The 15,179-nt window shown below is 38.2% G+C and overlaps 1 protein-coding gene and 1 long non-coding RNA gene across 2 annotated transcripts in view; one reads left to right on the forward strand and one right to left on the reverse strand.

Annotated features, from left to right (window-relative positions):
• The window catches only part of LOC111347607 (uncharacterized), a 563,268-nt gene that overhangs the window by 109,911 nt on the left and 438,178 nt on the right, over positions 1–15,179 (reverse strand). The gene's annotated exons all lie outside the window — the stretch shown is intronic.
• Positions 6,027–15,179, forward strand: part of LOC148731444 (uncharacterized) — a 64,100-nt gene continuing 54,947 nt past the window's right edge. The window contains exons 1-2 of the long non-coding RNA XR_016001659.1: positions 6,027–6,354; positions 7,053–7,115. This is a non-coding gene — a long non-coding RNA (uncharacterized LOC148731444). The remainder of the gene's footprint in view (positions 6,355–7,052; positions 7,116–15,179) is intronic.

The following is a 15,179-nucleotide window of genomic DNA, read 5'->3' on the forward strand; positions in this document are numbered from 1 at the left end:
CTGCGGACATTCGTTAAAAAAAGAAAGATTTTATAGTACTTTTGCTAAGGTTGGGCTATAGTGCACTGATATGTTTTCTTCTGCTGTCTTGAAAAGTAAGAGATGGCGAGATTTTGGCCAAGCACTTAAACCGAGAGGTATGAACTTCGCTACTACAATAGTATTCCTTCCTCGTTCTCTGAATTTACTGAGACTTATTTTCCTCTTTCCCAGTTGAAAGAAACGAGGGAATCAGAAGAATGGATGAATAAGAAGTGAGAAAGGTTTTAACAATTCGTAGTTATCTGCGTTCTGTGTTACCTTCATGTCGCAGCTCGGAGTTTGGATAAGGTGATCTACTGGATAATTTTGTTACGGCTTGCATCTGTGGGTATACGTTAACTACCCTTTGAACAACAGGGCCCAGATCTTTCTTCATTTGTTTTCTAGATATTTTACTTGAGGATTTTCCAGATGAAAAAAAAAAACAAAAAATTATACAGATGACCTTCATGACTCGAGTTCGTACCCAATGATGATGCTCCATCTAAGATGAATTCAGCCTCAGATGCAATAGATGTTGCGTGAAGTTTTTGTCGTTTATTTTCAGTCGGCATTGGTAATGTTGTCAGGCTACAGAAATTTTCAGTCAAAATCCTTGTTCGCAAGAATTATCTCGAAATTGTCTGTCGAACACTCGCCTTACACCGCCTTACATTCTCCTTACACCGCCTCCCGGTTAGCTCAATGGATAGACCGCTGGACTGTTGTGCGGGAGGTCGAGGGTTCGAGACCCTGCCAGACCGACACTCAGGGTCTTAAAATAATTGAGAAGAATTTGCTACCTTTCTATAACATCAAGAAATGGTCAGATATTCTAGTTTTCTCGGATAGGGACGAATAAATGGAGGTCCCGTCTCCTGCAGGGTTGGGGTAGGAGACGTTAATTTCCCACACACGAGATTACTGTGTGATGGATGTCCTCCCCTAGGGTGGGATGGGTGGGAGGGTGGACTAGCACGTACAGCTTGTATCTTCATTTCTAGCCCCTCCCCGCTGCAAACTAATGCAGTGAAAATGGAGTAAATTAAATTAACACTCCATTTTCAGTTTAATAATCAGTACTATAAGTAGTTTAATAATCTGTGTTTAAGAAAGACCGAGAGAATCTGCTTGCGATGAGTACGATGTTTAAAGTTGTACAGAAAGAAAGCAGCAGAGTAAACCAAACTTTACGTGTAAGTTGCGGAATGTAACACTTTTATTCGTCAGTTGAATTTGGTGTCAGAAAAGTAAAGCCCAGCCCTTCCTCAAACAACACGGCTTGCGGATTTGTAAACCTGCTGGTGTTCAGTAAAATTTCGGTGCGCATTCGTCGCTTAGATCCCTATATTTTGCACTTTGTTTTAAAGGTTCAAGAATGGTGAACTGAGCTCAGCCAAGGCAGTTGAATCAATCACAATTAATTCCTTAAGAAAGAAGCATCAACAGAACATGTATTGGAAAGGAAAATTAGAGGAAATTTGAAGTTCGCGAATATAAAAATGTATATGAAATCGTTCCCCTTGCTATTAGTACACGTGCATTATGATTTATTGCTTGTTGTTGTTCTATTTCTTCAGGAAGATAGAAAAAAAAATGGATCGGTAGGTGTTCTATTATTAAATCCTCTCTTGATTTGTAATACTGAATAAGGTTTAACAAATAAGTCACCCACTATTATTTACGCTCTCGATATTACGTTGAACGGAAAAGAAAACGAGCCTATTTTGACTGGGACCCTCAAAACACAAAACCAAAACGTTGAGTCCTTGGACCTCTAGCTTAAGAATGACTGCCTCGTATTTCTCCTTACAATATCACCCCGAATTACGCATTAACGTCACAGGAATATAGGAAATGGTCTCCATTTGGAGAAGCTCCTGCAATCAATTTTTGAGCAAATTCTCCTTGTCAGAGTATTATAAAATGAATAGAAAACAGTATGGAGAATATGTATTCTGATGTTATGGTATAAAAGGTTAAAAAGGCTATTCAGAGCCAAGGTGAATATCACTGGGTAGCCTAGCCTTCATTTTATAAACATGCGCAGTAACATGTTTGACAATCTCAAACATTTGATCTGAGAAGTTCAACCCGTTTTTCTTTTCTGATTTCCTCTTTCAAATACAAAAGAAGCCGAGCTAAAATGTGCAATCTCCAGGCTGAACAACGAAGGCGGTTGGCTTCAATCTGGTGTAACAAATTTAATGAACAAGATCAACGAGCATAACGATGAAATAGAAAAACTGCAGACTGCAAAGGGTAGGGTTGGAGATAATGCGCACCAGCAAGATATCCATAACTTAAATGAAACTGACGCTTGGCAAGGCAAGTAAAGCAAATGTCAAAAAAGCACTCTTGAGTTAACCCTTCGATCCCTAAAAGTGACTAACTTCTAATTTCATTTACAATATCCACTCCTGAATCAAATGTTAAGGTCACGAGAGTGAAGGAAATGATCTCAAACAAAAGAAGCGCTTGACTGTTAACCAAATTCTTCCTGTGAGCACCAGGAAATGAATAGATAACTGATGTAGGGATGTAAAGTGTTAGATATCAGAGAATCATCTCCTCGTCGTAGAACGCGTTTGGTGAGAAAAAGCGCGCTAACAGTCGCTCGATTGACGTCTGTGCATGTGTGAACGCTTCAATGGCTAGGAGGGGAGGGGGGGATTTCAAGGAGTCAGAACCAAAATATCTGACATCTTTGAGGAGTTTCAAGCTAATAGACACGCCAATGAGTCACAGTTTGTTACAGCCACATAGCGTTCTGGCAAAGTTCAACTGGATACCCTTTATTACATACGCTTTATGTTTAAAAAATTTTCTAGTTCTCTTTTTCCCCAGTATTTTTTTCCTTTTACAGACCTATTTGAACCTTTCGCGTTGGTTTAGTCTAACGATTACTTTTTTCTCACTCTAAGTGACACTTAATTTTGTAGTTTATTTATATCTTTTAGATGGAAATTACATTGAGAACAATAAAATGTAAGTGACATTTGATATCGTCTCTTCCAACATGCAGGAAACGTTATAGATAGATCATAAATGTTACGCTAGTCATCTGCCCTAATTCAAATGAAATAGAAAATGGAGGCCTCATTATTATTGCCTAGAGGGGGGAAAAGGGCTGGAATATTTTCGATGTATCACAGTTAAAAATTCACCTGACTTAGTCCTTCCCATAGGGCTCTGTAGTATTGAAATGACCCTCAATTTCCTAACGTCTCCCCTTTATATCCCGTTAGCGACAAATGATCCCCCTCTGTCCCCCCTAAAAACTTGGAGAACAAAATCCTCCACTGCCAGTCTTGTGAGTACCACCTCGACCAAACTATCTACGATCTCCTTTCCCTCCCTCGAGAGTGTTTATTGGATAGATCCAATCGGTGGCTCCCAGTCTAACACGTTTCGGGTTTACTGCGACATGGAAGCTGATGGAGGAGGCTGGACTCTAGTTTGGAGTTATACGTTAACCAACTACGATATTTTTACAAGTGATACAAACGTTGTGACACCAAGGCCAAACTGGCCAGCACACGGCTACTATGGCATATGAACAACAGCTCCACTGAATGAAACAGATTATAACGCCGTGAACTTCTCACTCTGGAAACAACTCGGCAGACAGGTCCTCATCAAGAGCAACACAAAAAACTGACTGGTGTGTCATCCGGGAACAGGCAACTTAGTTGATTGGCAGGAAGGTAACGTCAACTGTCGAATTGTCAAGCATGCGACTAACACATGTAAGGAAACTTTGCCGCCATCAGTGCCGCGACTTGAGATGGTGAAAGGAGTAACGGTATGCTACGATCAGAACCCTTATTCCCTTATCTATTACCGCTTCGACTCTAGCGATACGACTGGCTGGCCTGTCAATGATCCTTGTGGAAAAGAGTGTGACAATCATGTAAAAATTGCGCTTAATCCACCCGGGAACATTTATGTTCGTATCTAATAAATCTTATAGTTTTACGAGGCCTTGTTCACCTGGCGAAATGGTGATTAAAATCATCAAAAAAGTGAGGTGGCATTAAGGCAACTGCATCGACTATTTTAACCCCTTTACTCGCACGATCTGTGGAGGCGCGGTGACCTCATGGTTTGTACGCTCGACTCTGGATCGAGTGGTCCGGGTTCGAGCCCCGGCCGGGACATCGTGTTGTGTTCTTAGGCAAGACACTTTACTCTCACAGTGCCTCTCTTCTTTCAGGTGTAGAGATGGGTACCGGTAAATTTAATGCTGGGGGTAACCCTGCGATGGACTGGCATCCCATCCAGGGGGGAGTAGAAATACTCCTAGTCGCTTCATGCTACAGAAACCGGAGTTAAGCACCGGCCTAATGGGCCACTAGGCTCGTAAATAGACTTTACCCTACTCCCACGATCTGATGGTAAATTCTCCCCTGTAGCTGTTACACGTTTCCCTGTGAATTAGTTACAAGAATTTGGAGTTAGATCAAGATGACAACATCTTCCTGATAAGTTTGGTATTTTCATTACCTGTTTGCTGGATAACATTTGAATAGAGTAGGGAAATTAAAAGTTACCTGTTAATCAGTTCTCGGGTTTTGAGGGTTGAACTTTTGTATACGCTGATTACAATCCCATAATGACAATACATGCTACTTATTTGTTTGAAAATAACGGGCAAATCAAGCAAGTGTGAATGGTGTCTCTTAAGGGCTGCATCGTTGCTACGGCAGCCGTTCTGTAAGGAAAATTACAATAAGAGAAAACTTATATCGATGCTAAACCAACAAACCATTGGGAAATTGGAGCGCTTCGAAATTCAAATATTCTATCAGGGTTTTGGACACCAGAAAGGAAGTTGGAGTGTATTGGGACATAGCAGTGGGGAGGGTAATAATAGTAATAATAATAATTCAATATTTATATTGCGCAAATTAACATGTAGATATGATCAAATGCGCATCACAACACTTTTCGGGAGGACTTTGGCCGGACTGCATCAGCAGTTTACAAACAATCGAAGGAAACTTATTTGAAGATGTCCCCTCCCCCAATTTCCAGTAAACAGGCCAGACCACATCACAGTAATCTCGTGAGTGGGTTTTTTTAACGTCCCCTGCCTAACCAAATTAACTAATTACTAGATCCAGGAGACGGGAGCTATGGTTTATTCGTCCTTATCCGAGAAGACTAGAATGTCTATCCATTTCTTGATATTATATAGAAAGGTAGCGCATTCTCCTCAGTTATTTTAAGACCTTGAGTGTTGGTCCGGCCGGGGCTCGAACCATCGACCTCGACCTCCCGCACACCAGTCTAGCGCTCTAACCAACTGAGCTAACCGGGAGGGTCAGTGAATATCAAGTCAAGCATTTGGCCCTGCTCAAAATTCTGCCTCAGAACTTACAATACAATACTTTTTAATAGATAATTTGAGTCTTCCATCTTACATCATCGACACTTTCTATCTGAGAGGTGCTTAAAATTAATAGATTTTCTGTCGTATTAAAAATTCTGATTATCTCACTGTAATCTTGGGGAAAAGATTAGACATGCAGATGACGCATGGAAAAATCCCCAAATTATTAGTATAAAGTTGAATATAAAAACAATTTAAGTCACACTTTACCTTTAAAACTTTACTAAAAATATTTGAATCAAGGGATCTTTTGTGATATTAAGAATTTGACGGGACTTAAAAAAATCAGAGATGTTTAAGAAACCCAGCGACATTTAATAATTATTCCACGAGCACGCGTTGGATATGAGATGATAGATAGCCAACAAACGCAAGTGGAATAATTGTTTTATTAAAAACGCTACTTTAAATGATTAAATTTTATTACATTTGTAGCTCCCTTTCAAATTTAAGCTGATGCCTACGCTTACCATATCGTAGTTTATGGTATATTGGCTACTCTACCATAATGGCTAAGCCAATGAAAAGTCTTGAATTGCATTATCCAATGATCCAGTTTTTAATAATTAGAGATATCTATAACTTTTGAGGTCATCAGCCTCGAATTCCACACTTATGGCAAGCGAAAGAGGTTTGAAATATGATAAAGATCAACGGTTCAAAACACATTTAAGCGTAATTTTTCTCTCTGCGATGAAGATGACTAAACATCATAACAAATCAAGTGAATTTGATTAATAGTTGTCAGTAAAACAATTGATATAGCCTGCAGGGTGCAGCTAGTTAGAGACGTGATTTATGTGTTTGGTGTTGAAGTCAGATTAGCTTTCGCTTTTGTGTTCATCGGGTGCTCTTTTTATCAAGGAGAGTAGCCTCTATTCTTTATCGCAAAAGAAGTACGACTATCTTGCTATGAGGTGTTTGAAAGTTTGACAACGGTAAGATTACTTTATTTCAGTTACACCTAAGGATAACCAAAACTACCACTGCTTTCAAGCGAGGTTAAATTAGTTTAAATTAGACCAAAAAACTTTCCATCCTAAGATGGATGTGATACTCGCTTTAAAAGATTTGACGACTGTTTGGAGAAGAAAGATTAGCCAGCTCAGCAACAACGTGAAGTTGCACCACGCTTTCTTGTTCCATCCTTAAAATATCGTTTTGTGCAAATGTAAGTGATGCTATTTTGATACGCTTCACGATTTTATGACAAGATTTACTGAGTGTATCAACTTATCATATGAACTCGAATGGCTATGGAAGATAATTCTGATAAAGGCTTGAATAGACTGCGAAAAGTATATTTTCTTTGCCGATAATAATCAAAGTCCTGTCCCCGTTCCGATTTCAAATTTTGCAACTATTATGATCCACCTCAATTGTAATCCTTGAGTGATCACAAGCGAGTTTGTTTCAAGTCTCATCAAGTGAACGAAGCGAACTGCAGCAAAATATATTTTCATTCGCGCTTACATCAAGCTGATCTAATCTGCGGTTATCGTGTCAATTTTGCGCTTTGTTATTATTCACGTCTGCAGACTACGAGAAGAACGTCCATATTCTCCTTGCGTCGGTTTTTTTTCTTACTTAATCTCTTTCCGATTGCCTTACGCACGCATTTTTTTTTTTGTTTCAGTGTTTCTATTTGTGTATGTTTGACAAACCACTGGCATCGATTTCATGTGAATCACCTTTGGAGGTAACTATCACTTAATGATAATGAAAATAATAACTTTTTTATTTTACTTATATAGCGCATTACGGTGCAGTGTACAATACTCTTTCGGGATGGTATAATAGCAAATAATGCATAAGGAATTTTAAAATAATGTGAAAAAGGGAGGGAGTAAGCTCCCTCTTACCCTTGGGTAAGCTGGGTAAGTTGGGTAAGCTCCATCGTACCCTCTTTCTTACTTTTTACCCTAAGCAAGGTTATCGCACTCAAATTAACGAAGAATCTTCCAGACGAGAGAACTTTGAAAAATAATTAATATTAACGTTTCAAGGCACATCCTAGTGTTGTTTTGCTGCGGACAGATGATGGACAAAGAATCAAACCAAAGCAAATTCAATAGTTGTCACTAAAACAGTTGACATTAAACCTGCAGGGTTCAGCTAGTTAGGGAGGTAGATAATTTGTTTTGCCTCAAGGCCAAAGAAGTTTTCGCTTTCGAGTTCATCGAGTGTTTTGTTGACTAGTTTTTGGTGACTGAAAGGAGCCTATATTCTTTATCGCCTTTGATAAATCACCATGCACCTCAAGAGAAGTTTCCAAAACTTGACAGCAATAAGTACCTTAATTTCACTTTTATTAAAGTTATGAGAAGCAGATAAAACTCTTTTCAAACGAAAAATACTTCCTAGAGTTCCTATATTGGAGGAGAAGGAGCTTCATGAGACCGTAACAAGATGAAATTTGACCGTGATCTCTTCCATCTTTCTTAGCACAAACTCCCATAAATCAGTAAACTATTTTCTGTTAATCGATGTAACCACAAAAGCCTGCTTCATTACTTCAGCAAAACAAAAGCAGTTCAGATGGCCCGTTGATATAACGTCATAATCATTTGATCAACGCTTTACAAGTATTGTGCGGCCTTCCACATAAAATCTCTCTAACTGTCTTTTAAATTTATTTATGGTCTTCTAGATATATAAGTCTCCTCTGAAGTTAGCCGCGAATTGTTGACACTTATGTAGAGCGAAAGGAGTTAGAAAGATAATTTTGATTAATGTGTCAAAGCACATTAAAAGTGTCATTTTGCAGCGCCAGATTATGGACGAAAAACCGCAACAAAGCGGTTTTCTGTCCAAAAATTTGCATAGTACCTGCAGGGTGCCGGCTGCTATTTAGGGACGTGATTAATGTGGATTGCGACAAATCTAGATTAGCTTTCGCTTGTGAGTTCCTGAAGTGTTTTGTTGACTTCAGAAAGGAGCCTATATTATCTATGGCAGATGAAGTATTACAACCTCACTACAATGTTTCTTAAACTTTGACAACGTTAAGTAAACTTTGATTCACTTACCTAAACGTTAAGTGCAGCAGATACAACTTGTTTCAAACGAACAAGGCAGAAAACTTGATCCTTGAATCATCACGGGTTACCCAAGCCGAGAAAAGAAAGCAAATAAATTTGCGAATTCTCGCAAAAGAAACCTCAAGGAACAGTAAACTGCAAGAACATAGTCGTGGTAGCACTAGATGCAAAAGGCGTACAACAACTGCTTTCGCTAGTAGGAATCCAGAGTGTCAAACGGCGTAAGAATTTTCTAATGTCCGTTAAATAAACGGGTCAAAGCACTTCAAGTCTATTATTTTGCGGTAGGGCCCAAGGGACCAAAAATCATAACAAACTATACACAAAACTTAAGTCAGAAATAAAAGAAAAAAGTAGCAAAAAATATTGCAACGATAAGTGAATCGTTCGGGCTCTCGGTGCGGGTCCCCTCGCATTTCATCCACGCCGATAACAAGCTACTCGTGTCAGTTTTGCGTGTTGTTATTATCCATGTATCCAGACTACGAAGAAAACTTTCATGTTTTCTTTGCGTCCGTTGTCTTTTCTGCTTTTTCTTTCCAGTCTCTCTTTTCAATTGCCTTTGGCACGCATTCTTTTTTTTTAAGTGTTTCTATCTGCGTAGTTTTGACAAACCACTGTAAATCGCATTTGGAGGTAACTATCACTTAATAATAATGACGACAATAACTTTATCATTTTACTTATATAGCGCATTACGGTGCGTCTAATGAATACCGATACTCTTTCGGACTGGCCATGGCATAGAAGAAAATGTTACTTGAAAAATTGTAATTAAAGGTGAAACAGGGAAGGAAGGGAGAGGAATGGGGTTGAATCACTATCACTAGTCGTTTAGACTATTGTAATGGACTTTTGTATGGCCTTCCTAAGTCGCAAATAGCCAAATTCAACGTGTGCAGAATGCTGCGGCTAGACTTGTACTGAGTTTAAGTAAGTATTTGCATATTTCTCCTGCGCTTTCTCAACTTCACTGGTTACCAGTACAACATCGTGTTCATTTTAAGATCATAAATTTAACATTTAAAGCTATTCATGGATGGGCGCCTAGGTATATCATTGAACTAATTAACATCAAGCCTAGGTCTTTATATAATCTTAGATCAAATCAAAGTTTATTACTTGACCTTTGTAAGGGAATCATGCTTGCCACGCTGGGGGACAGATCATTCTCTGCTGCTGCCCCCTACTTTTGGAATGCTCTGCCGGCTGAATTACGTTATATTCAATCATTTTCCATTTTTAAATGTAAGCTGAAAACTTATTTATTTCGTGCAGCTTTCTCAAAGTACCCTGTCTGACAATTATTTTTATTAGTACTACTAATTAAGTTTCTTATTAAGATCCTTATTCCTGATTAAGATCCTTATTATAGATATTCCATATCATTCTTATTTTTAACATACATTGTTAATATTAATGTAGATGTAATTAGTTTTATAAATTTGAATTTACTGTAGTATTCCAAGTTGTTAAGCGCTGTTGATCATTGAATGAAAATAGCGCTCTAGAAGTTATTAAGTTATTATATCATTATGAATAAGCTGCATCTTTTCCTCCTATCTTAGTTCTTTACTCTAAGTAAGGTTATCGCACTCACGTTAGCGAAGAATCTTCCAGACTTTTGTAGAGCGAAAAAAGTTTGAAAAATTATTAAGATTAACGGATCACGGTACATACTAGTGTTATTTTGATGCTGTAGAGTGCATTTGCTATCAAAAGATGGGATGATTACTTGGAGAGAAGGGGCTTCATGAGACCGTAAGAAGATAAAATTTGTTAGTGATTTCATCCATCTTCCCTGGCACAAATTCCCACAGATAAATAAAAATGGTATCTATGTTACTTGATACGCTTTGCAATTTCCTAATCTGATATTCTGATCAACTCAACGAATGAGCACACGAAAGAAAACTGCTACAAATTTATTAAAGTTGAAGAATTTATGGCGGAAGATACAGCTCTATTCCATAGTTATGGACTTCCTGCGGCGCATTAGCGTCACTTCAAGAGTTCTCGCAGCGCACTAACGGCAATTTTTTTACTGATTTTTTTCTTTTTTGACTCGCACGACGGACTTTGTGGAGGAAAAGAAAGAAGGAACTTTATTTTAACTCGAGCTGTTGAGGCTGATTAGGCATATTAGCAATACATGCTACTATGCCGAGCAAACTAAATAAGAGCATAAAAATCCCCACCGTCATGAGGCAGACTAGTGGGCTATTTACAGAGTGCAGCCGAGGAGTTGAACCAGGGGCAACCGAGTACAAATCCAGTGAGTGGCAGGGTGGAGGACTTGAACCTGGGACACCGGATTACAAGTCCAGCACCCTAACCACTCGGCCACGCCGCCTCCACGGGGGCCTACCACGCGGCCGAAAAGGAGGGACTTCTCGTAGTCTAGATAGCTGCCTCCGTTGTCGAAAAGAGTAATAATTTTTAAAATTCATAAAACAAGCGGTTCAAAGCGCCTTAAATCTCTGTATTATATTGCGGTAGGGAGTGATGGACCGAAAATCAAAACAAACTATACAAATAGACAGGTAAAAACGAGCGATATAATATCCCGACGTTTTGGCGACCTCATTACGCCATTATCAAGGGTACCAATGAAAATAAAATTAACAAATGCGAGTTCAAGAAATACAAATAATTTACATAGGGGAGGTAGCTACACAAATACTTTAGCACGGATAGAATCCGTTTGCACGTTACAACTCGGTGTTAACTGTTTGATGTAAAGCATCTCGTTAACAAGACAATCGAATTTCTTCATGCACTTTTTGAGAACTTTGAAACAGCTAAGAAGGTCCTCAGGGACAGCACCTGCGTGGTCGATGTCGTCGTGCTTGCGTACTGAAGATGACGTGCTCTTATGGCTATCCACGCGGGCATATAAATGCCCGCGTGTATAACCAACATAGCTCCCTGTATCACACAGGTTACATTCAAATTGGTACACTACGCACTGTTATTACTAAATTATTACACTACTATTACTACTAAGTACCACTGTTACTAGTTTTACAGTATTGTAATACACTATACTATAACATACTAACACAGATATTACTACTTCTAGTATTGCAATTAGCTTAACCAGTCACTTATTTATTAGCCACTTTTTATGAAATTTATCTAAAGTATTACTCTTCATACACACATATTTTTCTATTTCAAACTTATTTTTAACCTTTAATTTGAAGCCAGTTATATAGGGTAATATTTGAGTTCTTCTGCAATCCCATAAATAGTAGTATAGAAGTATAGAAGGTATCTTGCTCTTCATTGCCGTTAAGTATATTTATATTGAAGTTTTGTCGCTTAATTCACTTTGTTTACACCTCCGATGTAGATAAGAAAGTTTCGATTGAAAGCAAACGGCTTGCAGTCTTCTTCGTGCGAGCCCATCACGATCCACAACAGCAGTTAAAAGATCTTAAGACAAATAATAGCATAAATCAGCATTATTTGTTCCTCAAGGCACTGGGACAAGCCTCGCTGGTAAGTACATTATGTCATTGTGTAATTTAGTTGTTTCCGTAGCGGACCAGGATTGCTTATTATGAAACTGAAACGAATTATCTACCGTTCCCTTTGAGGAAACAACATGAGATACCAGTCTTCGCTCGGGATAGAGGATCACGTACTTCCTTGCCATTTAGTATATTGGGTATGTTTTGAAGATGATATAAGCTCAAATAGACTGGAAAAACTATATTTGTTTGCCTATAATCGTTAAAGTCCTATCCCCGTAGATACTTATGACTCGATCGCCTTAATTGTAATTCTTGATCCTCTATCAGACTCTTACAGCCGTGTTTATCTAAAGTCTCATGAAGTTTACGAAGAGAACTGCAGCAAAAAAAATATTTCAACGTCAAGTGAATCGCTTGGGCTCTCAGTGCGGGTCCCCTCTCATTTTATCCGCGCTGATATCAAGCTAATCGTGTCAGTTTTGCGCGTTGTTATTATCCATGTATCCAGACTACGAGAAGGACGTTAATATTGTCCTTTCGTCGGCTTTCTTTTGTGCTTTATATTTCCAGCCTCTCCTTTCGATTTTTTTTGGCACGCATTCTGTTTGTCTCAGTGTTTCTATCTGTGTACATTTGACAACTCACTGGCAACGACTTCATGTAAATCGCATTTCGAACTAACTATCGCTTTGTAATAATAATAATAATAATAATAATAACTTTCTTATTTTACTTATATATCGCATTAGGCGCGTCTAATTTATACCAATACTCTTTCGAGCGGGCATAGAAGAAAATATTCCTTAAGGAACTCTAATTAAATATTAAATGTGAAACAGGGAGGACCGAGAGAGGGGGAGGGGGGGGGGGGGCTGGATAAGCTCCATCTTTCCTCCCTTTCACTTTTTAAGCTAAGTACGGGTTATTTCACACACGTTGGCGAATAATTTTTCAGACTTTTTTAGAGCCAATCAAAGTGTTATTTTGGTCCGGACAGATAATGGAACAAGGATCAAACCAAAGTGAATTCAATAGTTGTCAGTACAACAATTGATATTAAACCTGCAGGGTGCAACTATTTGTGCCTTGCCTCGAGACCAAATAAGTTTTCGCTTTCGAATTCGTCAAGTGTTCTCTAGAATACGGAAAGCAGTCTATATTTTTTATAGCAAATGATAAATCACCATCTCACGAAAAGTTTCCAAAACTTGGCAGTAGCAAGTATCATAATTTCATTTGGATGAAAGTTATGAGTAGCAGATACAACTCTTTTTATACGAAAAATACTTCTTAGAATTGCTATATTGGAAGTAAAGGAGCTTCATGAGACCGTAACAAGATGAAATTTAACTATGATTTCTTCCTTCTTCCTTAACACAAATTCCCCTTAATCAATGAAAATGTATATTCAACAAAAGAACTCCTATGTTTGGTTGGGCACCGAATATCTTCAATACTTCAAAGCAGGTTGCTTGTTATTTCAAATAGATTTCTTAGCTGAAGCTAGAGAAGGTCTTTACCAGCTCTATTTTCAGTTTAAGTCATCCTTTTATTCAAGTTGACTATTTTTTCAACGATCAAAGTTTGTTTGGGCGATCGCAAAGAAACGCAACCAGGAAAATACAAACTATTTTCTCTTAACTGACGTAACCCAAAAACTTGTCTTTCTTACCTCAGCAAAACAAAAGCAGTTCAAATGGCGCATTGATATGGCGTCATAAGTATTCGATCATCGCTTTATAAGTATTGTGCGGTCTTCCAATTAAATCTCTCGAAGTCTCTTGTCCTGTCTTGCTTAGAGACGTGATTAATGTGCATTGCGACGAAACCAGATTAGCTTTCGCATGCTAGTTCCTCAAATGTTTTGTTGACTACAGAAAGCAGCCTATATTCTTTATCGCTGATAAGGTATTATTGCCTCACGCAAAAAGTTTCTAGAATTTTGACAACGTGAAGCAAACTTTAATTCACTTACCTGAAAGTTATGAGTAGCAGATACAACTCGTTTCAAACGAAAAAGAAACAAGCGAACATTGTAGAATACTTATCTTGATACGAAACACGTTGCAGGAGAAGGAGCGTAATACAGAAAACTAGTTTAGTAAAAAGATAAAATTGCGCTGCGACTTCTGCTATCGTCGCGTTAAGTTAGAAAAGAAATGTTTATGACCTTACGTTCTTTTGATACTCTAACTGATACGATCCATTGTCTAATATGCTGACCGTATCAAAGCACTGAAATAAGTCTCACTGGTAAGTACATTATGTCAGAGTGTAATTTAGTTGTTTCCGTAAAGGGCCAGGACTTGCCAATTATGAAATTTAAACTAAACATCTACCTGTCTGCGGCAACAACAAGAGCTACATGTCTTTGCTCTCGAGATTGATCACGAACGAAGATCGTTAAGTTTCTTGCCGATAAGCAGTTAGGTATGTTTTGAAGATGGGAAGATTTTCGAATGTCTGTTGTCTAAGGTAAAACCGTAGAAAGAAATTGACACAGACAACTCCGCAGTCGATTAAGATCTTCTCTGCATCATCGTTTTCCAGACACGTTTCCCCCTAATTTTCTAACCCTATATACCTTCAGCTGGCTCTACATTTTACTATAAGTAAAATGCTGAATGTTGTCGCTGAAGATAACCGGTGAACTGAATACTAAACTGTTCGTTCAAAAATTTTCCTTTCGGTGAAAGGCTCAGTTTAGTGCTTTTTTCATTTTTTACTTCATAAATTGTTACAATGCCGTTCTGTAAAGGGACTTTAATCAGAACCTTCTAGAAGAGGACATTCGAATATGGTTGACCTCTGTTCAAGAACTTACTGACTCCTATTACTTGAAATATCACACCAAACACGAGAGCAGGCGGTAAATCATTCAACGTTTAGTATTCCCCTAGTGTTGCCCTTTATCTGCTTTGTATTAATAGAACCGCTTCGAGAATTTCTTGAAATATTGCCTAAGGGACCGGGGAAGAACTGATGTGCTTTGCTCTACCACTTTTTCATTTTTTGACTTACCTCCTCCAACATACATACATACATACATACATACATACTTTATTTATTCCAGAAGCAGACTATGTAGACACTAAGAGGAAATGGAAAATATGCTTCCAGAAAAGGAAGTTAAGAGGTTATCCCTATGTGAAAACTCCCTAAAAAATAAGTCTAAATGAAAATAAAATACTTAGTTATAATTAAATATTTAAATACAATTTAAGCTGAGATTTAAAATGCTGA

This window comes from Stylophora pistillata, chromosome 5, assembly GCF_964205215.1.
Source record: "Stylophora pistillata chromosome 5, jaStyPist1.2, whole genome shotgun sequence".
NCBI lineage: Eukaryota > Metazoa > Cnidaria > Anthozoa > Scleractinia > Pocilloporidae > Stylophora > Stylophora pistillata.